General features: G+C 47.0%; 1 protein-coding gene across 3 annotated transcripts in view; it reads right to left on the reverse strand.

Annotated features, from left to right (window-relative positions):
• NDST1 (N-deacetylase and N-sulfotransferase 1) overlaps positions 1–26,348 on the reverse strand; it is a 158,394-nt gene that overhangs the window by 87,342 nt on the left and 44,704 nt on the right. Inside the window, exon 1 of one of the 3 annotated variants that reach the window (XM_068278078.1) lies at positions 8,848–8,910. The exons of the other annotated variants lie outside the window; for them this stretch is intronic. The gene's annotated coding sequence lies outside the window, so the exon portion shown is untranslated. Of the gene's footprint in view, positions 1–8,847; positions 8,911–26,348 lie in introns of those variants that run through there. 3 annotated transcript variants of the gene reach the window in all.

Below are 26,348 nucleotides of genomic sequence, written 5' to 3' on the forward strand. Positions count from 1 at the left end.
GGGCAAGGCTGGAGTTAAAGTTAGCCTTTTTTTTTCTTTCAAGAGAACACTTGTCACTAAAAACCTATTTAAAGGGGAAATGTAGTGAACATAAAGTTATGAATAAAATGGCTTTTTTTTTTTTTTTTTACAAGATTCACTTTGAAAATAATTTAGTCAGTGTTTGTCCATTGCAAAACCTTTCCTCTCACTGATTTACATGGTGGCGACATCTTTAGTCCTGTCTGGAGCAGCTCTGTGGAATGTAATGTTCGTTAAGGGCTTGTTCACCCCTAGGACGTTATCGGTTTGTTTTTTTTAAAGGACATCTGAGGTGAAAATAGGCTACTGGAAAAAAACAACTGTATCTATCCTCCTCCTCCTAAAAATGACCTTTATTTTATATCCTACAGTTTTATTTTACATTTAAATCTAGTTTGTAAGTTTTTACTGTGTCGTCTCTGCTCAATGACACCTTCATTGAAGTATGCCAGAGCTCAAATCTATGAATTATTGACCCTTTTTATCTCTTTCCTGCTCTTAGAAAGCAAAGCCATTTACTGACAGGAAAATGTTTTATGGATGTAACTACTTATCAGTGAGGGTTTGCAATAGCCTGACCCGAACAGAAACTGTCAAAGAAAAAAAAAGAAAGAAACCCAGCATAATTATTTGCGTACTTGGCATTGTACATACACGTCTATCTCATGTCACCTCGGTTGTCCTTAGAGAACCCGAGGTGTGTTTAAAGAATGTTATCTGCATACAGAGGATGGATCTGCCTATACAGCCCAGCCTCTGTTGCTATCCCAAACCCCACTAAGGTCCCCCTGCACTCTGCAATCCCTCATAACTCACAGCCGTGCTGTGAGGCTGTGTTTACATCTGTAGTGTCAGTCTCAGCTGCTCCTCTGCCTCCTGCATAGCTCCGGTCCCTGCCCCCGTACCTTCCCTCCAATCAGCAGGGAGGGAAGGGAAGCAGGCGGGGACTGGAGTTCTGCAGGAGGCGGGGAGAGCAGCAGACTGACACTATAGAGATAAACACAGCCAGCTCTGACAAGCTGTTTGTCAGCAGAGTGGCTGTGATTTATGAGGGATTGCAGAGTGCAGGGGGACCTTAGGGGGGTTTGGGATAGCAACAGGGGCTGGGCTGTATAAGCAGATCCAGCCTCTGTATGCAGATAATATTCTTCAAACCCACCTCGGGTTCTCTTTAAGCGCAGGTGATTTTAGAAATCACCCTAAAAGCGCTTGTGCAATGATTCCCTATGAGAGTGTTCACATCTGAGCGGTTTGATTCCTCACCAAAGCGCAGCCTGTACCATTTTCTGGGCGATTCGCCTACAATGGAAGGTATAGGGAAATTGCAAAGTGCTTGAAAAAGCGCTTTATATAGCGAGTTCCCTAACGCTTCCATGAATAAATACATTGTATTTATTCATTTCCGGGTGAAAGAGTTCGTGAAAAAAAAAATTGCTTTGCAAAAGCGCTTAGAAAGCGTAGGGAAAGGCGATTTTAAAATTGCAAAAAATTGTTCAGCGCTTGAAAAATCGCTGGCGATTTATAATATGAACAGGGTCACACAGAGTTCTATGCACAGAGGGAGATGCTGCTTGCTTAAAGAGAACCCGAGGTGGAGCTCTGACAATGCAATCCACATACAGAGGCTGGGTCTGCCTATACTGCCCAGCCTCTGTTGCTATCTCAATCCCCCCTAAGCCCCCCCCCCCCCCCCCGCGCTCTGCTATCCCCCATAAATCACAGCCACGCTGCCGACACGCAGTGTGTCACAGCGGGCTGCATTATCTCTGTACTGTCAGTCTGCCGCTCCCCCGCCTCCTGCATAGCTCCGGTCCCCGCCTGCGTCCCTTCCCTCCCGTTCCCCACTGATTGGCGGGAAGGGACGCGGGCGGGACCGGAGCTATGCAGGAGGCGGGGGGAGCTCGCAGAAAGACAGTACAGATGTAAACACAGCCCGCACAGCACGGCTGTGATTTATGGGGGATTGCAGAGCGCAGGGGGGCTTAGGGGGGGGATCTGGATAGCAACAGAGGCTGGGCAGTATAGGCAGACCCAGCCTCTGTACGTGGATTGCATTGTCAGAACCCCGCATCGGGTTCTCTTTAAGGCTTATTTCACAGTGCAACGTTAAAGTCGCACATTAAAACAACATAATAGAATAACTCACTGCAATGAAAAATAAATGCCCTGTTCACAATGCACACGTTGCGTTGGTGTCTAACGCTGCACGCTAAGTGAAAGTACTGCATGCTGTGCGTTATACACGTTATTAGCTGCGTTGGACTGTTTGTACATGCTTAGTAATGGCTTGGAAGCATACTTTTCATTGCCTTATGTTGTACTGTATGCGACCTTAATGGGGCATTAAGTTGCGTTGCGACTTTTTGGGGGCACTGTGTTGTAATTTGCGTTGCGACTTTAACGTTGCATCAAAACGCAACATCCTACTGTGAAAGAAGCCTAACAGTTGGAACTGGCAATTATGGGCTCTTTTCCACTGGGTGCGATCCGATCTGAAAATGCACCTTCCCTCATGCCGGTGGATGTCTAACCCTAATCAACTCCTACCGACGCCAAACCCTAACAGACACAACACCGCCCCCCACAATGCCTAACCCTGACACCCCCCCGCCCCCTTGCAATGTCCACCGATACTAGTGCCTAACACCAACCTACCACCCCCTGCAGCAATTTGTGCTGATGCAACCACACCTTATATGCTAATTAACAAGCACCCTAATCCCAATAGGTGTTGGGCTCCACTGGCATCCAAATTAACTCCCCTGCCGACAAGCGCTGCCATAACCGCAAATAACATTACAGTCCATGAGAGCTCCGCCAGCACCAAAATTAACTGTTTAGTGGTCAATGAAATTATAATAATTCCAAATGGATACATATTTTATACAAAGTTTGGTTTAGTCCCAAGCTGCCTAAATTTACATAAAATTAGCATAAATGAATGATTAGCCTCTAGCCACACCTACACACACACACACACAGACTTTTCAGAACGTTTCAAAAAAGCTAACTGGAAATGTCGAAACACTCATCAAATAAAACCGCACACTGATGTGGAAATCTCTTGATCGTTTTTTCATCAAACTGTCAAACGTTAAAACGTTTTCTCTTACAACAGATCAAAATGTACAGAGCTGACTAGAAAAGATCTTGATAAAAACGTTTCAGTGTTTCATATAATAATCTAAGTGACCAGAAAATGGAAGACTTTGATTGCCACGTATGTAAACACTATTGAATACAATATTGTTTATTCTACGGACATTTTTATGGAATTGCAAGTTTTGGTACACAGTTTCTACTGATAGCAGTAAGAGAATTTTCAGTTCACAGTACTGAAAATGATTGAAGGGCTGCTTCACATGGGCAGTAAATGTGATGTTTTTCGGCAATTGACGTAAGCGCCAACTGAAAGGGATCTACCGCCATTCTATTCAAACGAATGGAAACTGTTTTAAAAGAGGAACTGTAACCCAGGATTGATTGTCATCCCAATCAGTAGCCGATACCTCCTTTCCCATGAGAAATATTTACCTTTCCTCAAATAGATCATCAGAGGGTATTGTATGGCTGATATTGTGGCTAAACCCCTCCCACAGTGTGATGTCGGCACCTAGGCCCTGACAGTTTCCTGTCTGCGAGTCTTGTTGCATTGTAAGAAATAACAGCTGTTTCCAACTGCCAAGCAACCAGTAACATCTTCCTCTGTGCATATGTATATCTACCTATATGTGTGAGTGTGTGTGAGTGTTATGTTCTGGGGTTCTCGTGTCCCCCCCTGCTTACCTGGTCGAGCTACAGACAGCAAATCAGATTTCACCCATTTATGTCAATGGAAAAGGATGTAAAAGGCTGCCATTCTCACAGTCATCAAGCCAGAGTCCCCACACTTGGCACAGTTGGTCACTGGTGACCGAGGTTACAAATCCAGGAAAATTGGGCGGAGCAGAAAATAGGTAAATTTCAGCCATTCATTTTCAATGGGAAAATGTAAACTGCAGCCATTCGTAGACTGTTAATCGCAGGGTCCTCAAACTTGGCACACTTGGTCACCGGGTGAAGGAGATTAAGATTCAGGAAAGTGGGTGGAGCATACAACAGCAAATCAAAAGTCACCTGTTGATTTTCAAGGAGAATATTTAAACTGCTGCCATTCTTACACTTTTTATGGCAGAGGCTTCAAACTTGCTGCAGTTGGTCATTGGGTGACTGGGGTCCAAATACACTAAATGGGCGGGGCCACAAACAGCCAATCAGATTTCTTTGCTCGAAAAAACTGCTTCCATTCACACATTTTTGATGCCAGGAACCTGAAAGCTCACAAACTAGGTCATTGAGGGACTGTGTGTCAAGGTTAACTAAATTCACAGGTCAAATATAAACTGCAGCCATTCTTACACTGTTACTGGCAAAGTTCTCAAACTTTGCAGTTGGTCACTGGGTGACGGGGATTAATATTCAGGAAAATGGGTGGAGCCTGCTACAGCCAATCAAAGTTCACCTGTTGATTTTCAAGGGGAATATTTAAATTGCTGCCATTCTGTTAATCTGTTAATCTGTTAATAGCAGATGCCTCAAACCTCATACAGTTAGTCAGTGGGTGACTGGGGTTAAAATTCAGAAAGCAGCCAGAACCACAAACAGCCAATCAGATTTGATTAATTTCAATGGGAATATACAAATTATTGATACCAAGGACACCAATTCATAAACTTGGTAATTGAGTGACTGTATGTCAAGGTTAGAAAAATTGGTGCGGTGCCAACAACTACATTTTTAACATGGGAAAATATAAACTGCAACCATTCTTACACTGTTATTGGCAGGGTTCCCAAACTTGAAACAATTGGCCATTGGGTGACTGGGATTAATATTTAGAAAGTGGGTGGAGGCTACAACAGCCAATCTAAATTCACCTATTGATTTTTCAAGGGGAATATTTACATTGCTACTATTTTTACACTGTTAATGGCAGAGGCCTCAAACCTGATACAGTCAGTCATTGGGTGACTGGGGTCCAAATTCACTAAAGGGGTGGAGCCACAAATAGCCAATCAGATTTGTTAGATTGATTTCAGTCATTCTGTTAATGGCAGGGTTCCCAAACTTGACATAGTTGTTCACTGGATGACTGGGATTAATATTCAGGAAAGTGGGCGAAACCTACAACAGCCAATCGAAATTCACCTATTGATTTTCAAGGGGAATATTGAAACTGCTGCCATTCTTACACTGTTAATGGCAGATGCCTCAAACCTGCTACAGTTGGTCATTGGGTGACTGGGGTTCAAATGCTCATATATATACACACACATATATGCACACATAGTACATTACCTGGAATAACATATAGGATACTTTTTATCCCATAACCAAAAAGTGGGTGGAGACAAATACAAATTTCACTGGGAACATGTAAACTGCAGCCATTCTTACACTGTAAGGCCCCATTCACACTAGAGCGTTTTGCCGCAATTTCGGCAAAACGCTCAAACGCTAGCGCTTTTTAAAAGCGCTAGCGTAATGAAACCCTATGGGCCCATTCTTACTTGGGCGATTTGCGCTAATCGCCGCAAATCGCCCAAAAACAGGCAAAAACGCCAAACGCAAACGCGTAGCCTGCACCATTTTCAGGCGATTTCCAGGCGATCGCGTTATAGTGCTATAGAAGCGCAAAACACAATCGAGCCAAAATCGCCGTAGTGTTCAGTGATTTTTCCACATTAAATCGGAATTGCCGGTGTTTTGAAAACGCAGGTGTGAATAGAGCCTTAATGGGACTTTGCACAGTTGGTCACTTGGTGACAGATTATTATTCAGAAAAGTGGGTGGAGCCTACAAAAGCCAATCAAAATTCACCTATTGATTTTCAAGGGGAAGATTTAATTGCTACCATTCTTGCACTGTTAATGGCACAAGCCATGGTACAGTTGGTCATTGGGGTTCAAATCCAGAAAGGGGGCGGAGCCACAGCCAATCAGATTTGTTTCATTTCAATGCAAATTACTTATGCCAAAGACCGCAAAGCTCACAAGCTAGGGAACTGAGTAATTGTGTGTTAGGGTTAGAAAAAGTGGGCGGAGACAACACCAGCCAAATACATACCCGGGCCAGGTAGGTGTGTGGGTGTGTGTGTGTGTGTGTGTGTGTGTGTGTGTGTGTGTATTTTTTTTCTCCTTTTACCTCCATGTTGTATAGGCTCTTTAGACCCCTCCTGGCTACTCCCCTCTGTCTTGCCACTGTATGCCCTGCTCAGAGCTGCAACTGGGACCAGTAGTAGCCTGGCTCATGCACAATTAATTTTGCACACGTGCACCTTGCTCCCACACAGCTGTGCACAGCAGATATGGCCAAGAGCGTCCTGGGCATGCACAGTTTGGAAAGAATCAGAACTGTGAAAACTCCCGGTGACAGCGTGTGCGCACAGCCATGCGTGAGTACGAGACACTTGTGGAGTGAACTACGCACGCGCCCTGGGGATCTGTGCAAAGTCAGAGGCATACGGGGCCATACAGCAGCAAGATAAAGGGGAGGCCGGACACAAGAACGAGCCTCAATCATCGAGGTTAAAGAGGAACTGTAGTGAAAATAACAATGAATAAAATAGCTTATTGTTTACAATATTCTTTTATAGATTTAGTCAGTGTTTGCTCATTTTAAAATCTTTCCTCTCCCTAATTTACATTCTGAAATGTATCACTGGTGGTGACATCTTTAGTTCTGCCAGGTGATCTGTACAGAATGTTTGTTACTGAGAGTTCTATGCACAGAGGGAGATATTGCTTGCTTGTCAGTTGGAAAAAGCCGTTATTTTATGCAACGAGGTTCACAGACAGCAAACTGTCAGGACCATGGTCATGACATCACACTGTGGGAGGGGTTTCACCACAATATTAGCCATACAGACGCCCCCTGATGATCTATAGATTTCTTGTGGGAAAGGGGGTATCAGATACTGATTCGAATGACGTTCCATCCTTGGTTACAGTTTAAGTATATTCTAACACTTTTTCCCCTCTCCGGTTTCCTTGAAAAATGAAAGACACCTGCAGAAACAAACCTCTGTGTAATTTTCCTTGAAAAGGGAAATTTCAGGTTTTTTGTATACCAATTCATTACAATTTCTCAATTCTGACAGTCTGTCTGTATCCCTGATCAGGGAATACCGAGCAATGCACAACACTGAACTTCAGATAACGATCTGACTCCGGCTCCCCCGGTGATCTGCTGTAAAGTTCTTAAAAAGAATGAAAACAGCAAATCCACAGACAGGTTGTTTTAATAACATGCCAGTTCCGATGAAATCTCCAGTCAAACAAAGCTTTGCTGATAAACAGGGAAACCTGGAGCTGGCTCAGTAAAAAGGAGCAAAAAAAAGTTTCAGGAGACCACTCAAACGATCTTAAAAGAGTTTGTGTACCCATACAATACGTTGATTTCCGGTTGGAATACAACAGATGCGATCAGTTGATCTGTCCAGGCTGAAAATTTTGCTCAATCGCTAGCGGGTCGGGAGCGCATTGTTATTGGCGTTCTATACAGTGACGACTGCCACAGCAGTAATATCACCTGTCCGACGGCGCGACTCCCCGGGTCCCTGCAGTCTCTCACTTCTTCCAGCGTCTCTTCACTTCGGGACACAAAGTGAAGGAGAGAATGGAGGAGAACGCCGGAAGAAGTGAGAGACTGCGGGGGCTCACGCCAGCGGACAGGTAATGTTTTTTGACTAGCCAGGGGAGCAGGGGCAGCGAGCAGCTCCACAGGTTGTGAATCAAATTCATGCTGAAATCTATTCAAAATCTGTGTGCCGTGTTTGGGCAGCCAATAGATGCCTCTCTAATCAGATTTGGTCAGACAGGAATCTGTTTGGTCTGGTGGCATTCGACCAGTGTATGGCAGCCTTTTGTGTGCTGAACCTCAGTGCTATGGCTATCTACAGATGACTCAAGTGACTGAACCACACAAGAAGTGATAAGAGATCTGATTGGAAGAGGCAGTAGTCAAAAGACAAAATAGACCTCCTGAGGGATACTTACAATGGGAGGATTCTCCCAGGGCTGTGGAGTCGAGGAGTCGGAGCCATTTTGGGTACCCGGAGTCGGAGTCAGTGATTTCATAAACTGAGGAGTCAGAGTTGGAGTCGGAAGATTTTTGTACCGACTCCACAGCCCGGGATTCCCATTCAGGATCCAGTGTTGTCTCCCCCGAGTCCCCTGTGCAGTTGAGCGGACCTGATCGGGCTCGGCTGCTCCAGATCGCGCTAGGTAAATATTGCGGGCACTATTCCTCCTGTGACCACAGCCAACATCCTTGTCGGCTGTCTTTTCTGGGGAGCCAGCGCTGGATCCCTGAGGTTTAGGAGAATGGGGAAGCCTCCTTAGGGTCCAGAGATTTCCCCATCCTGAGATAAGTAGGTCACCAGCTGTGACGTTTGCTTCACTGCATGGCTTAAGGTGCCCACATATCAATTTTCCCTGTCAATTTACTGCAGATTTGATGACTGATCAAATCAACTAGAGACTGATGTTCCAACATACTTGCCTGATCATCATTGGGGCAGGGCGGGCGGCCGTAGTTTGACAGCTCATGGAGCTGCATAGCATTAAGCAAGTGCAATGCTACGATTCGATATTCAATACATTTCCTCTTCATTAAAGAGGACCTCCATAGTAAGGCCTCATTCACACTTCGTGCGCTTCTGTCCGCTTTTTTTCAGCACATAATGTTAACAGATACATGTTGCTGAAAAAAAGCGTGCAGAAGCGGACAGAAGCACATTGGAGTGAAAAATCTGGCAGCCTGCAAGAAAAAGAAAGATACATTTACCCGAGAAGCCTTGTCCCGCGATGCCGTCCCGAAGTCCCTGCATCACCTGCCTTCCGGCGCCTGGCCCCGCCTCCCCTCTCTCCGCAGAGAAAAGTGCCAAGCTGTTTACTACAGTAGGTAGTTTGGCGTTTCTCTCCGGGGAGAGGAGGCGGCCAGGCGCGGAAGGCGGGTGATGCAGGGACTTCACGACAGCATCGCGGGACAAGGCTTCTCGGGTAAATATGACTGTCTTTTTCTTGCAGGCTGCCGGATTTATCTATTTACAATGGAAGTCGTCTTTAAGCTGTGGGGTCGGTACAAAAATCATCAGACTCCCGACTCCTCAAGTTTATGAAACCACCGACTCCAGTCACCCAAAATTGCTCCGACTCCTCAGCCCTGCATCGTTTGTTTCCTGCACAGTAACAATCAAAGCTTGTATAAGCCCAGCTTGTAGGAAATCTGCCTCTAATGTTGGGACTCCTGTCTATAACAGCTACCCATCCTAAATAGCTACTTTCAGCACTGCGCATGCGCACTTCCATAAACGCGTCACAGGAGGGAGGAGGGTCGTCTGAAATAGCTACTTTTCTGCTGCACTCAGAAAAACTATCAAACCTACTAGCACAGAACTGTTGCTAAAGAAGTGGCAACTAGCCGCTGTGCAGGCTTGCCGAGATCTCATCTCCCTTCTCCTCTTACTACACAGCTGCGCGACTCGCAGGGCAGCTGATACTCCCTCACTCAGGCTGACGTGCTTCTCCCTGCTTCCTCCTGAAGGCTGCAATGTCTGTCCTCCTCGCACAGCATATCTCTGGCATACACCTCGTCTAGTGCTGTGCATCCCTCTTCCTTGCTCTCTCCTCTGCTTTCTTCAGAGCTCCTCTGCTATAATTCACATTTGTGCGGCTCCTGACTGACTTGTCATGTGACAAACTCGGGAAGCACAGTACACTGGGCAGCTCTGATGAAAGTGTAGGAGAGGAGCGATGCAAAGCGCTGGATGAGGTGTAATGGAATTATAAACTGCTTTGCTGTCATGTGCCTTAAAATACAAGGTGGTGGAGGACAGACATTGCAGGGGGGAGGGGGAGAATGTCAGCCACGAGGAGTGTGTGTGTGGGGGGGGCTCAAATTACATCAATCTTTGTGAGACGTAATATACTGTACATGGGGCAGGTGAGGGAAGAGGGTCAGTAATGCTGGCCACTTAGTTTTTTCGTTGGGGTGTTGGGGGGGGGGGGGGGGGATGATCCTGGCTATACATAGGGGAACAAGAGGACTATTAGATTAGTAGGGGGGGGGGGGGGGGAATTGGTAGAACATGATATGAGGGGAAGGGCAGGGGGTAAGGTGCAGAGCAGGTGAAAACGGGGCTGCCATAAGCACCAATATTAAAAGCCGCAATTAACGATATGGACAGTACTTAAAGGGAACCAGAGACGTTGGGGGAAAGGTTTTATACATACCTGGGGCTTCCTCCAGCCCCATAAGCCTGGATCGCTCCTACGCCACCGTCCTCCACTGCCTGGATCCGCCGGTACCGGGACCCGTCATTTCCGCGAGTCGGCCGGCGGACGCGGCCAATTGTCCGCATCACAGGGGCTCCCTCCATATACCTACGCGTGCGGCTGCAAATTGCGCAGCCACATGCGTACGGGGATGGAGGTAGCCCCTGTGCATGCGGACAATTGGCCGTGTCCGCTGGAAGTGACGGGGCCCGGTACCGGCGATACAGGAAGCGGAGGATTGCGGCGTGGGAGCAATCCAGGCTTATGGGGCTGGAGGAAGCCCCAGGTATGTATAAAACCTTTTCCTATTTTTCCCTATCCTTCCTCTCTGGTTCCCTTTAATAATGTGCTGCCCACATAGCGATTTTTCTGGTGACTGCTGCCTTTCTGGTGACTGCTGCCCACTTTACGATTATTTTCTGGTGACTGCTGCCCACTTTACGATTATTTTCTGGTCACTACTGCTCACATTACAATTTTCTGGTACCTGCTGCCCACATTGCGATTTTTCTGGTGACTGCTGCCCACATTGCGATTTTTCTGGTGACTGCTGCCCACATTGCGATTTTCTGGAGACTGCTGCCCACTTTACGATTATTTTATGGTGACATGCTGCCCACGGTACGATTATTTTATGGTGAAATGCTGCCCACGTTATGATTATTTTATGGTGAAATGCTGCCCACTTTACGATTAATTTCTCGTGAAATGCTGCCCACTTTACGATTAATTTCTGGTGAAATGCTGCCCACTTTACGATTCATTTCTGGTGAAATGCTGCCCACTTTACGATTCATTTCTGGTGAAATGCTGCCCACTTTACGATTCATTTCTGGTGCATTACGATTATTGTATGGTGAAACGCTGACCCATTACAATTATTTTATAGTGAAACGCTTTATTTGAAATGATTATTTGGCACCTATGGGGGGGCCCCATCCAAATTTTTGCAGGGGGGCCCAGTGATTTCTAGTTATGCCCCTGCTAGTATATGCCCAAGTGTTATACATACTTGGGGCTTCCTCCAGCCCCATCCACACGAATCGCTCCTACGGTGCCGTCCTCACTCTTCTGGTATCGGGTCCCATAACTTCAGCCAGTTGCGGCCAGTTGTTGCATGCGCAGTGTGGCTGGGAGCGTTCTTTGCCTGCACAGTACTCCCAGCTGCCGGAGAGGGACGGAGGGATCGCACTGCGCATGCGTTGACTGGCCACTGGCCAGTTGCAAATAATTATAGCTGGGGTAACTGGAAGAAGCTGCGCATGCGCAGTTATGCACAGTCCGTACAGGCACTGGTAAAGCAAGTTGCAAAATCTGTTGGGTCGCAAAATCTTTCACCACACCAATCTAGTGGGAGGCATCAGCAGATACTTTAACAGTATTTAAATATCACAGTGGCTGAATCCGGTGTAATGAAAAATTTTGCAACCCATCATAGTTTGCAACTTGCCATAGAGGACAGTGTATAACTGCGTAGGTGTGGCTTCTCTCTGTTAACACGCCTGTCATTTTTTTGCAACCACGGATCCCATTGAGCTAGAAGGGGATTGTTCCCGTCCCCTGTAGCTCAACTAATAACCCCCCCCCCCCCCCCGGAGGGAACAATCCCCCCTCTTGCTCAACTAATAACCCCCCTGGAGGGAACAATCCCCCCTTCTTGCTCAACTAATAACGGATCCCATTGAGCTAGAAGGGGATTGTTCCCTCAGGTGTTATGAGGCCCAGGATGCTTCGATAGCGGCCTTAAGCTCATCCAGAGTGTTGGGTCTTGCGTCTCTCAACTTTCTCTTCACAATATCCCACAGATTCTCTATGGGGTTCAGGTCAGGAGAGTTGGCAGGCCAATTGAGCACAGTAGTACCATGGTCAGTAAACCATTTACCAGTAGTTTTGGCACTGTGATCAGGTGCCAGGTTGTGCTGAAAAATGAAATCTTCATCTCCATAAAGCTTTTCAGCAGATGGAAGCATGAAGTGCTCCAAAATCTCCTGATAGCTAGCTGCATTGACCCTGCCCTTGATAAAACACAGTGGACCAACACCAGCAGCTGACATGGCACCCCAGACCAGAGAGGTAAGTCCACCTGAACATCCCCCTCTTTTAGACGGGTTTTAAATGTTTTTATTCTACTCTGGCGCCTCTGTACACCAAGCTTTACTGAAATCTTGATTCCACCCTCGGTGGAGGGGTGCTACCCCGTTTCCTATCTACAGAGAACGACATCTTAAAAACCTGAGTGGGGTCAGGTTATAATACTCCCTACCTGCACTTGAAGTGGTTGCCTATGGGTAACCCATGTTTGTGAGTATATCTAAGATTTTTTGTTTTAAACCACAACCAACTTAACAATACTACACCATATTGGGCTCTCGATTTCTCTTTGTTCTTCCAAGCATACTCCCTCAATATGTACCTTCGAGCATGTTCTGTTCCATAACTGTTTGTAGCCCCAAGTCCCCCCCCCCCCTCTGGCTCACGCTCACCCTCACCCACCCTCCCTCCCTCAGGCTTCAAGTTTGCTCACCCACCGTCAAATATGCCGCCTGTATAGACAGACAGTGAGTGCTGTGCGGTGTGCGCTGCCTTTGGTCCTGAGCTGCCTCACCTAGCTCTGGCTGATGTAAAATCCGGTCCGGCTGCTGCCTCCACCCTGGGCTCCACGCACGGCACGCTGTCTAACCTCAAGCCTCTAGGAAGTATGGGGCTGGCTCGCTGGTGGCGCCTCTGTCTCTCTGCTGACTGCCGCTCTGCTCAGCGTTCCACTTCGGCCATGACGTGTGACGTCACTGAGTGGGGAGATCCGGCCCGGCGCCGCTGGCGGTGAGGATCGATAAAATAAATGTATAGATTAAAGAGAAAAAAAAAGACACTGCAGCCAGTGGCGTACCTAGCATATTTGGCACCCGGTGCTGATTATCCAGTCAGCCCCCCCTAATTGGGGCTACGTTGCGCGGCGCGCTTAGCGAAAAATGTGTGTGGTCATAGACCAAAATGTGGGTGTGGTCACGGGTGGAGACAAGTTTACATGAACTTAGCAATGGTGGGACATTAGATCAGGACAGTGGTGGCGATGGCGAAAAGTCACTTACCTATCGCAAAGTGCCAACAGCAATTTAAACTAAATACAAACATTTTAACTCATACATGAACATTATGGAAAATCCAAGTTGAAAATAAACTGTGAAGATAAACCATTTCATCCATCCTACTCCTGAAAATGTATTTTTTTTTTAGAACCCCCCCCCCCCCCCCAGTTTTATTTTCTGTTTTAAACAGCTAAAAAAAAGTAGGTTTAATACTATTGTCTCATATGATGATGATTTAGCTTTTCCTATAGTCTCGCAGTTAGCAATCATGAGGCCCCCAACAAGACAAATTCAGCAATCTTGAGGCCCCCAACAAATCATGAGGCCCCCAACAAGACAAATATAGCAATCTTGAGGCCCCCAACAAGACAAATCCAGTAACCATGAATCCCCCAACAAATCAAATTCAGCAGTCATGAGGCACATAAATAGACAGCATTTCACATAAATGGGCAGAATGCCCCCTTAATATAGTAGACACCTCTCACCTGGCTTCTGAATTCTCCTCGCCTGGCTGGCAATACTATTTTTGTCTGGATTGGGGATGATCTGTGGGCTGAAAGGCCTGGCAGTGATGCTGTGGCCTGACTGGTGGTGATGCTGTGGCTGGGCTGGCTAGCGGTGATGCTGTGGCTGGGCTGGCTGGCGGTGATGCTGTGGCTGGGCTGGCTGGCGGTGATGCTGTGGCTGGGCTGGCTGGCTGGCGGTGATGCTGTGGCTGGGCTGGCTGGCGGTGATGCTGTGGCTGGGCTGGCTGGCGGTGATGCTGTGGCTGGGTTGGCTGGCGGTGATGCTGTGGCTGTGCTTGGCTGGTTGAAGTAAATGCTACCCTGACTGGTGGTGATGCTGTGGCCTTTTTGCCAGTGATTCTGGGCTGGTTGGCTGGTGGTGATGCTGGGCTGGCTGGCCTAGATAGTTTAGGTAGTGAGAGATGCCCCCTAGTTTAGGTAGCGCCAGGAGCCCCCCAGTTCAGGTAGTGACAGGCACCCCCCATTTAAAGTGATAGGCACCCCCAGTTTAGATAGTGACAGGCACCCCCCAGGTTAGTGACATGGACCCCCCAGCTTACATAGTGACAGGGACACCCCAGCTTCAGACCTCAGTATCAGCCGGCGACCAGTTAGAGCGGGCGCACCAATCTCGGTGAACACCACGCTGTATATGCGGAAGTGATGTCACTTCCGCATATCAGTGCGGTGTCCGCTAGGTCCTAGCGCCCGCATAGTGGTCGCCGACTGGTCGGAGGTCTGAAGCTGGGCTGCTCCTGCCTGGCAGCGGGGACGGCCCCGGGGGGGGGGGGGGGATTAGCAGGCGGCCAGGGGGGGGGGTAAAATCCCCAATGGGCGCCCTTGGGGACCTAGCGCCCGGGGGCACTTGTCCTACCCCGACCCCCCCCCCCCCCAAGCTACGGGTCTGGTCTAGGGGCCTGGTGGATGCTACCCCCACCAAATCTAACTAAAAAAGTCAGGTGACCATCAGCAGTGCACAAAAATGGGGCTAGTCTACTTTAGGGGACCCAGCAGGAAACCTCATAGGGAAATCTAGCTAATGTGATTTGGTGGACGGCATGCTCTTGAACTTCTAGGTTGTAATAAACTACACCCACCCTGTTCAGCCATTCACAATGCTTTGTGCGGTAAAGGATGCTGTGATTGGAGAATTGTTCCCTATGAGGTTTCCTGCTGGGTCCCCTAAAGTAGAGTAGCGCCCAAAAAAGTGCTATCTTGTCTAGGGCCCTATTTCATCTTAATCCTTTTCTGTGCTACTCTGCATGTGGGTGGGGCTTAAAGGGAACCAGAGAGGATGAAGTATACATACCTGGGGCTTCCTCCAGCCCCATACGCACGGATCGCTCCCACGCCGCCGTCCTCCGCTGCCTGGAACCGCCGATACCGGGTCCCATCATTACCGCCAGTCGGCCGGCGGACGTGGCCAATTCTCCACATCACAGGGCACTCCCTCCATACAGGTACGCGTGTGGCTGCCTACTGCGCAGCCGCATGCGTACGGGTATGGAGGGAGCCCCTGTGATGCGGACAATTGGCCGCGTCCGCCGGAAGTGACGGCGTGGGAGCGATCCAGGCTTATGGGGCTGGAAGAAGCCCCAGGTATGTATAAACTCTTTATATTTTATAAAATCATTCCTCTCTGGTTCCCTTTAAAGACAAATAAGTGTGGAAAGTTTGGGGCTTGTACCTGTGAAACTGTAGGAGGAGTAGCGTATAGAAAATGGGGGGGGGGGGGGGCACCGATAATAATATTAACTAGATGGTGTCGTTTCTGAAGAAACCACAGGATGTTGGCTATGTGTCTGATTGGCTGTATGTGGCTCCGCCCACCTTGCCAAATTTTAACCCCAGTGACCCAGTGTGCCAAGTCTGGGAACTCTGGCTTTAATACAGTGAGAATTACAGCTGTTTACATTTTCTCATTGAAGTCAATAGGGAAAATCTGATTGGTTGATTATGGCTCTGCCCACTTTTGGGGGTCCCCAAAATGTGACAAAATGTTTCAGCTTCACTCCATTAACAAATGACCCAAGTTTGGTGAATGTAACTTCAAATTTTCATTGGCCGCTGGTAGCTCCGCCCACTTCAGGGTGACCCCCCCCCCCCAAAATACATATTTTTATTTGGGGTTACACCTACAATATGTGGTCCGAGTTTGGACGAGTGGCAGTGATTTAAAATTTTTCCCTGTCAAAGTCAACACGGAAAAAGGGGTCTTCCGGGGTCCGCCGCAGGGGCACGGAGGGTGGGATCGCTTATTAAAGCACAAGCAATATACTTTGCTACAGGACGAATAAGTGTAGAAAGTTTGGGGCTTGTAACCCTAAAACTGTGGAAGGCGTAGCGTATAGAAAATGGGGAGCGCTAATAATAACAATATTAATAATAAGAAGAAGAACGAGCTGAACTAGAAGAACAATCTATTGGCTATTTCATATCCAACATAATAATTATTACATAAATAAGATCTGTAACCTATCACTCAAGGGCAAACAACATTATGCAGCATATACACAGGGTTTGTTTTTTGCCATGGTAGCTAATTCAGACAGGGTAGCTTTTCCAGACACACTGTGCTGTCTGATTTAGCTACCGGTAGCTAAATCAGACGAAGTAGCTAAATCAGACACCACACCGGATCTCGTGTGGCCAACGGGAGAGGACAGTGTAGGGTCGACTCCAAAGGTCCTCTGTGGTCCATGGCAGATGTGTTACCACCATAGGCTATATGGGGAATGCATCTGGTCTTCCAGAATTATCGCGGACTGCACCGAAGTGCAGTCCGCTTACCGCAATGGATCCGTTACAGGCTGACAAGTGTGAACGGTTCCTTACAAACTAGGAGCTGTTCACTGTCAGTGTTGCAACGAGCTAAGGACGGTCACCGTCAAAACACGTCCGTTCTCAGCTCAAGTGTCCATAAGGCTGGGGGAATACAGCCTTATGGACACTGCTATTCTTAGTTACCAGCTGTGTGCTAAATCAGGAAATTGGAGCCCAGGTCCACTTAAAGGATAAGTTACTTTTAAAAGGATTCTTTACAGAAGCGGTAAAAGTGGTCCTGATCAATAATGCAAACACACTGCATCGATGATTTTCTCTTCTAATGAGTTTTAACAGCTGCTACCTTTAGTCTTGTAGGCACGCTAAAAGGGTCGGTTAGTGTTAGGCATCAGTAGGGGGAGGTGAAGGTTACGCATTAAACATCAGTTATGCAATAAAGAATGCAGCGTGGAGGGTCGGTTAGGATTAGGCATCAGTAGAAAGAGGACTCAGGTGAGAACAGGGATAGGTTGGGTGTTAGTAAAGCATTGGTATTTTTTGCCGGCATTTTACGATCGGAATTAGCCATTGACTATAGTGGAATAGTGTTAATTCTACCGATTAGCCACTTGCGGTTTTCCTCAGCACCCAAATTACCACAGCGTGCTTTTTAAATGTAGGCATGAAGCGACCAATCGAAAACCAATGTAGTGTCTGACGCTTCCATTTTGAATTTGCTGCCTGTTCAGGACCAGCAGACCCAGCGTGCATTGAGCCTGAGGGCCAGTCCCCACCAGGCACAAAGGGGTGCGTTTCCCACAACCATGCGCAGTGGCTCTTAGACATGCTCTGCAAAAAATTTCACGTTCACTAATTTACCACATGCGTTTAGACTATTTTTTTTCCCAATTCCCCACGATTTCCACACATGCAGCAGTTCAGTAAATTATTGAAAAACTGGGTGACAGTTCACTGGGATTGTTACCTTATGCCAGAGTCCTCCAGCACCCAAGGCTGAGACATCAAAGTGCGCCCCTCCACCCCTCCCACCCCAGCCGTCACACACTGATTGCTATTAGACTAAGAGGTGCCACAGGGCCCACAACCTCCCCAACACCTTAATATCTAGTTATCTGGCTTACAGTCACTGCTATGTATCCCCTTTTCTTATTTCTTTCTGCTTCAAACACAGTTAGGAATGACAGCTGAATGAATTGTACGCCCCCTCCTACACTGCGCCCTGAGGCTGGAGCCTCTCCAGCCTATGCCTCGGCCCGGCCCTGCCTTATGCTGCATTTCATTCGGTTTTTTATTATAGCAAATGGATGGGATACAGATAGCATTTTTTATTATACAAATTTAAGCTGCATATGATTAACATAAAAATTATTAGTATCTTATTAACCATTTTCAATTACCAACTAATAATATTGTGAAATTAGGGAAATACAGTAAGTTTTATTAACTTTTTTTAACATTTTCCTGAATAGTTTAAATATTTCCACGTTTTCTCTGCTCCGTTTCCTCCCTTCCATCACTTTCAGAATGGCTCCAAGCTGGGGATACTGAACATCTCACTTGTCTTACTGCATGCGTTATGCTTTTGAATGGACATTTATGAGGTATTTACTGTACCTCACAAGTTAGGTCATTTACAATTTACCACATGAGTCAGCACTTTTAGTTTTCCATGTGGTAACAGCCTGTACCTGTGAAGGGGAAAAAAGTGCACCTGTGGGGTACTCACCTTAGCAGGGGAAAGCCTCTGGAACCAAAAGATGCTCTGTCTTCCTCCACTGGGACGCCTGAAAAAGAACTTGTCGACGCATGTCGGCAGCTCACACAGGCGCAGTAGCTCCGCCCCGCTTTCTATTGGAAAAGCCAGGCTGGATCGAGTTCGCGCCACTGCGCCAGCGCGAGCCGCCTGTGTGTAGCACAGACCCAATCCGGCTCGACTATTTCTGCTGGAGCCTGAGCAGGACGGAGGTAGTGCGCATGCTTTTCGGAAGTCCCAGCGCAGGGACCAGAACCCAGCAGAGGAGAGTACCCCCTAGAGGAGCTTTTTTTCCCTTACAGGTTAGCCTTAGTGAGTAAACATTTCACAAAATGTTTGGTAATGCTAGGTACACACGATACAATTTTCTGTTAGGTTTACCTGCCAAATTGATTTTTTTCCAACATATCCAATCGTAATTTCGATCAATTTTCTGATCGATTTCGCAATCGATCGGAAATCGATCGGAAAATCGGTCAGAAAATCAATCGGAATTAAGATCGGACATGTTGAAACCAAATCGATCTGGCAGGTAAATCTAACAGAAAATTGTATCATGTGTAACTAGCATAAGATCACCTGTTTTCTGCTTTGTCGAAAGCAGCACATTTTCTACGCTTTTCTGCGCTATTTAGTAGGAACAAAGACGAAAAGTCCTGGCAGCGGACACAACACAAGAAGACGGTGCTGCTAGGATGCCCATCTTCTGTCCATTTTAACTGGCAGCAACAGATTATGCATTTTTATTGATACACGGCACAGAGTGCGGCATCCTATACATTAAAAGGCTGCTCCTCCCCCTGATATCTTGTCCTGCTCATTACACACTGCCTCCAGTACTGTCACATCTTCCTCTATGGCCTATTATACAGGCTGGCATCAAGCCAATCCATCTTGAACTCTTTCTGCTTGACTCATCCACTTCTGTTCCTGCTGTTCAAATGAGGCTGCTTTCTGCCAATTCCTCTACTCTGGCTACCACTTACTAAAACGTTTAAACTAATACACTAACTGTGAAGACAAAGATCTCTACAACTATTCAATCGCTAATGTCACCTCCAGCTTGTCTGCACACAGCTGTCTCCCATCATGCACTAAGATCACCTCCTCACATTCTTGTATTTAGTACTTCTCACTAGCTTCACCCAGTCTTCAGGCTTTCTTTCCTTATTACATCAGTCACTCTCCAATTCTTAAAAACCTTCAAAATGCAAACCTAACACTTACCATTTTCTGGCACTGGATAACAAATAAGAATGCTAAGGACTCCTTACTGAATAGATACTGACTTACTTATAGGAAGAATCAAGATTCAAACCCTGATCTCCCATTTCAGAAGCGGTGTCCAGTACACTATCCAGCCACTGCCGTGGATTTCCTCTTTAGTGTATTGAAGCAGCTACGAAAACATTTGCAGTTCCCCACTCTTCAATTTCATGGGGGATGGATGAGAAAGAAAAAAAAAAAAACAACAACACAGGGAGCCCAATCTGGTGCAGTTTATAGATATTAAATGAAGAATGTTCTAAATCTGATAATGGATACTCACAAAGGAGGGTTGCATAGATTAGTGCTATCAAACTGGCGGCCTATGGGCTGCACTCGCTTACCCGGCCTGTTTTATGTGCAAGTTGCCCCCTCCTCTGGTAGCCCCACCTCTCATCCACGCTTGGCTCCGCCCCAAAGCAGAGCTGTTGCTGATGTTCCTCTTCCCTCCATAAAACCCTGCTGTTTGCCCCGCCCCTGCCATGAATTTGGACAGCACTGGCATCCATAGCTACTATACGAGAGCATGGGGAATTAACAGTCCCTACTTAAAAACAATCCTAAAATTACTTAATTTCTTTAATCTCCCTGGTGGTAGGATTATTTCAGGAATTTAGGGTCTTTTCTGAACATTTCAGACCCTAAAACCAGGAAAAAATCATGCCGCCAGAAAGCCAGCAGCAGCCCCAGCACTTACTCACCTCCCTGGGCTCCAGCTCTGCAATTTTCCCTCTGTCCTCTGGGTGGTGCTCTCACCAGAGCGATTCAGAGCCTCCATGGAGAGGAAGTAGAATGGCTGTCTGCGACTGGATCCCTCGGGAGCTGAGTAAACACACGCCCGTTGCACTCCATTGCTCTGCATTGAGCTCTCGGCGGCTAGCCCGAGCATAGCTCGGGTTACTGCCAGGGAGGTTAACCATCACTACATGTGCGGCAATGCGCTTTTCCCGGTAAGCGGCAAACCGCGTGATTGCGACAAGCGGTTTCTGCCCTGTTGTCCATTGCCAAGTTGCCCATATAGCTAGCAATTTTGCAGGCCAATCGACTAAACTGGAAAACTGGCGCTGCAACAAGAATGCAAGTGAAGAGTGGTCCGGTCATTGTGCAAACAGAGGGAGATATTGGCAGTTGAAAAAAGCAGTTATTTCCCACAATGCAATGAGGTTCACAGACAAAAAACTGTCAGTACGTGGTCCTGACATCACACTGTAGGAGGGGTTTCACCACATGGCAAAGGGGGTACCAGCTGCTAATTGCGATAAAGTTCAATCCTTGGTTAAAGAAAAACCGTGACCAAGAATTGAACTTCATCCCAATCAGTAGCTGATACCCCCTTTCACATGAGAAATCTTTTCCTTTTCTCAATCCGATCATCAGGGGGCTCTGTATGGCTGATATTGTGGTGAAACACTTCCCACAGTGTGATGTTAGGACCATGGTCCTGACAGTTTCCTGACTGTGAAGCTCATTGCATTGTGTAACATAACAGCTGTTTACAGCTGGGTTCAACAGCCAAAAAAAGCAAGCAGCATCTCCTTCCTCTGACATCACCTGCCAGCAGTAAAAATGTCACCATGTGGTAAATGTCAGAATGTAAATCAGGGAGAGGAAACCTCTTACAATGGGCAAACACTGACTAAATCATTTTATACATAATTATTGTAAAAATGAATAATTTTTTTTATTACATTGATTATTTTCACTGGCGTTCCTCTTTAAAGTTCCTCTTTAACGCTGCAAAATGCAACAGGTGCTGTCCAGGTCCAAATCACGATGATAACGAGTTAATATTCGTTTTCTTTAGGTATAATACTCAGTATACGCGAGCTGAGTCTATCTATATATAAAAACAAATCTACCGTCAATCAGCGCTTCCCTTCCTCCCACCAGATCTGGGAAGCTCAGCGCGGACGCTGAACATCTGGACAAGTCGGGTTTGGCCAATCTCGGCCTTCAGCCACATCTGTTAAACGAAACGCCGTTCCCCTCCCCCGGGTCAAAAAGTTAATATACAGATACGGTCTCCCTGTACCGAAGCTATTCCATGGGAGCTCGTTAAAAAGAAAATAAACAACTTAAAAAGCGATCCAGGTCCCCTCGCCTGCAAGCAGCAGGGCTGGCATGTGCGGCCTCCAGCACCTCCAGTCTCACACTCCATCGTGAAAACTATCCCCTAGTCATCACTTCCCAAGATTCATGTAACGTAATATTTGCCGGACAGATTAACAATAACCGCCATTGTGCGCATTCCCGCAATTTATAGGGCTGCCTGGTATGGACACATGGGAAGTAAGAGTCTCGGCCACTTAACTCCTTCACGGCAGTCCCAGCCAAATGGAAAAAACTGCCCCCTTCAAGCCATTACAGGGGCTGCTGTTTGTATTCAAGAGGTCAGACTACCTGATCTCACTTATGGGTGGCCGGGATCACTTTGGGAATCCAGCAAGCGCTCCACATGTTGGAAGGAAAAGCAGCCGTCCCCCCCAGCCCCCCCCCCCCCGATTTAATGTAGAGCTCTTGCCCTGTAAAAGTTTATATTCGTCAGTTGGTGGCAGTAAAAACTGCGTGTCTGTATGATCTGCAATGCCAGAGATACAGAGATATAAAATATATCCATAAAAAGGAAGGGTTTCTGATGCTGAAATCAGGATAATGAACTTAAAGGGATACTGTAGGGGGGGTCGGGGGAAAATGAGCTGAACTTACCCGGGGCTTCTAATGGTCCCCCGCAGACATCCTGTGTTGGCGCAGCCACTCCCCAATGCTCCGGCCCCGCCTCCGGTTCACTTCTGAAATTTCTGACTTTAAAGTCAGAAAACCACTGCGCCTGCGTTGCAGTGTCCTCGCTCCCGCTGATGTCACCAGGAGTGTACTGCGCAGACACAGACCATACTGGGCCTGCGCTGTGCGCTCTTGATGACATCAGCGGGATCGAGGACACGGCAACGCAGGCGCAGTGGTTTTCTGACTTTAAAGTCAGAAATTCCAGAAGTGAACCGGAGGCGGGGCCGGAGCATCGGTGACTGGCTGCACGGGCACAGGATGTCTGCGGGGGACCATTAGAAGCCCCGGGTAAGTTCAGCTCATTTTCCCCCGACCCCCCTACAGTATCCCTTTAAAGTGAACCTCCAGACTAAAAATTTACTCAGCAGCACTGAAAAGGCTTGGTGTTTCTTTAAAGAAAACCTGTACTGAAAAAAAGTTCCTGTGGGGGGTACTCACCTCAGTAGGGGGAATGCACAGGCGACAATTGTCGGGCTGTGCACAATTTACCTTTTCTGGCTCCAGCAGGGGCGCTGTTGTGGCTCTTCCTACGGAGATAGGCGAAAATAGCCGATCTCCGTCGGGTCCACTCTACTGCGCAGGCGACTTTTTAATTTTGCCGCCGCTCCGGGAGGATTTTCGCCGCCACTGTGGGACCGAGGAGGACGGGGGAAGCCTCAATAGGATCCGGAGGCTTCCTCCACCCGAGGTGAGTACCCCCCAGGGGAGTTTTTTTCAATACAAATTTTCTTTAACAGTTTCACAGCATCAGAACTTTGGCTTACTTACCCAAACCTCATTTTTAGCTGCACAGAAGAAAACTGCCCAGGCATTTTTCCCCTGATGCTGTGCAAAGCATGATAGGATTTCTGATGTTGATCTCGTTCTGCTGTTTTGATGCAGGTTTTTTTTTTTTTATTTGAGATTTGAAGCCTAGCATGCACAACTGGGAGAGGTGTTCAGGACACAGGACAGTTGGAACTGTGTCTCCTGCTCCCTGTCACCTCCTTTCAACCAAAAAGATGGCTGCCCTGATGAAAAAGATGGCTGCCCCCATGAAATCACAAACATTTGCCTGTTCTTTTAAAAATGGGGTGGGTAAGAGATTACCTATCTATTTTAATTAACATAACTAATGTAACTTATTCACAGTATTTTTGTTTAGGCTGAAGTTCCCCTTTAAAAAGGACCACATTCCTGAAAAACTGTATAATTTGAAATACAAATACATGTAAACACATACAAATAAGAGGTATGTTTCTAAGAGTAAAATTATTAATTACTTTTCTCCTATATTGCTATCATATACAGTAGTTAGTAGAAATCTGACAGAGCTGACAGGTTTTTTGACTAGTTCATCTCTTCATGGGGGATTCTTAGTATTTCATTTTTTCTTTTCAAAAGCACTCCCTGAAGAGGATCTATACAAACATGCAGGCCATCCCCTCTACCAGTTTGCACACTATGCCGGCAGTTGGCCTGAGCAACTGCTGTTCACTAAGTGCTTTTAAAAATAAAGAAAACCCTGAGAATCCCCCATGAGGAGATGGGCTAGTCAAACACCTGTCGCGTCTGTCAGATTTCTACTGCCTACTGTAAGCGACTGCAACATAGGAGGAAAGTAATTTTTAGCACATTTTACTCTGAGAGAAATGTACTGTTTATGTGTTTTTGTGTATTTTAAAATGGTACATTTTTATGATCATGGTCCTTTAACCACTTAAGGACCACGGGCTTAAACCCCCCTAGTAACCAGGTTATTTTTTTACTAATTAGGCCACTGTAGCTTTAAGGCCTCGCTGCAGGGCCCCACAACTCAGCACACAAGTGATTCCTTTCCCTTTTCTGCCCACCAACAGAGATTTCTGTTGGTGGGCTCTGATCGCTGATCCTGTGCTGGTTTTATTTATTTGTGTTTTGTTTTTTATAAATATTACCATTTTATTTTTATTTTTTTTAAACCCCTCCCTCCCTTCGCCAGCCAATCCTAGCGATCGGCTCTCAAAGACAGAAGCCTATGAGAGCCGATCACTCTCTTATTCTCCCAGGGCGACAGCCGTGTCACACGGCTGTCCCCAGTACAGCGCTGCCATAGATCGCAGCGTTGTACATGGTCAATAGACGGCGGTTTTTCCGTAGAACGGTATCCTAGCGGCGATCCGTCATTCAAGTGGAGATGGTCACGCATTGGCGAGCGATCTCCTGCAAAACCTCATCCCAGGACTTCACGCCAATTGGTGTGGAGTGGTCCTGGGCTGCCGCCACGTTCTCTCCGATGGGCGTGGATCGGTAGGCAAAGGGTTAAAATGGAGTATCCTGAAGAATGTATTACATTGTATTATGTATTCCGTTTTGGGGCCCTCTATTTTAGCGTATCAACTGTATTCTCTTACGAAGCGCGCCTTCGTGGAAGACTTTTTTTTCCTCCCGTTTACACTCGCCAGATGCTGCAATCTAACAAATGATTTTCCTCTCTCTCCATTTGCTACTTTACTGCTGAGCTGAAGATGGTTAGAGCGATTTCCCACTTTTTAAGCCGTCACATCCAGCAGCGCATCCTCCAGCAATTAGTTCCAGGCTTCCACGGATGGGAGACGAGAAAGCAACAATGCCTAAAGCTGATTATTTTTGTTATCGCGCAGCAGGCAACCTGCCAATGAGTTTTTCCCCCCTCTATGCATGTCTTATCATAAAGAAGACACACAGCTGGGTGTCGGCAGCGCCTGGAGAGGGGAACGGCGCAGCCTGCAGGCTGGGAGGTGGTATACAGTAGGATCTGTGTTCCCCGGCAATTAAGCCAAACCCATTAGATGTGTGAACTGTGCATGAACTTGTGTCTCGGGAATCGGGAAAACGCAGGGCCAAAAATCTATAGATCCCATATTGTCTGGAGAGCCTGAAGTGGCCAACGGGGAGATTAACCGTGCTTGAAAAGATGATCAAACCACTTAGGCCCCTTTCCCACGTAAGCGCATTAATGAAAACGCGGGTGGGTGAATCACACAGCACTCGCGTACCTACACGATTTTTGTCAATGCGGTTGTGATACCCATTCACTGTAAAAATCAGGGCTGTAAAGTTGGTACAAAAATCATCCAACTCCGGACTCTTCAGTTTATGAAACCACCGACTCAAAGTACCAAAAATGGCTCCAACTCCTCTATTCCGACTCCACAGCCCTGGTTAAAGCGGATCCGAGATGAAAAACTAACTAGAACAAGTAACTTGTCTATATATCTCTTATCTAAAGTTTAGATCGTTTACACAGCAATGCTCAAAGATAGGATTATTTAGTCCTGTGATCCAATGAGAGCAGCCATGTTCTGTTTGTCACCTTACACACAGGCAAGCTGATCTGTATCTCCACCCCTCAGCCTGTGAAAATCTCCCCTCTGCCTCTGAAATCTCTGGCTAGTAACCTCCTCCACCTGCCCAGACTGAGCTCCCATAAGCCCTTGCTACTAAGGCTCTCTGGAGAAGCTGTGGGCGAGGCTTGTTTAGTTTATAGGGAATTTGAGTATTAAAACAAAACAACAAAAGTATTTGGCTTGAGGAATGCCCTATAAACTATGTGTAAGGGTCACAATTATGCAATGAGTAAAAGTTTATCTCAGATCCATCTCGTATCCACTTTAAAGGGAAGGTTCAGGGAGTGGCGAAAAAAAAAAAGTAAAAATCCAAATCCACTTACCTGGGGCTTCCTCCAGCCCGTGGCAGGCAGGTGGTGTCCTCGGCGCCGCTCCGCAGGCTCCCGGTGGTCTCCGGTGGCTGACCCGACCTGGCCAGGCCGGCTGCTAGCTCAGGCTTCTTCTGCACTCCAATCTGCGTCTCACTGGTGCGCGCTGACTTC

This window comes from Hyperolius riggenbachi, chromosome 3, assembly GCF_040937935.1.
Source record: "Hyperolius riggenbachi isolate aHypRig1 chromosome 3, aHypRig1.pri, whole genome shotgun sequence".
Lineage (NCBI taxonomy): Eukaryota > Metazoa > Chordata > Amphibia > Anura > Hyperoliidae > Hyperolius > Hyperolius riggenbachi.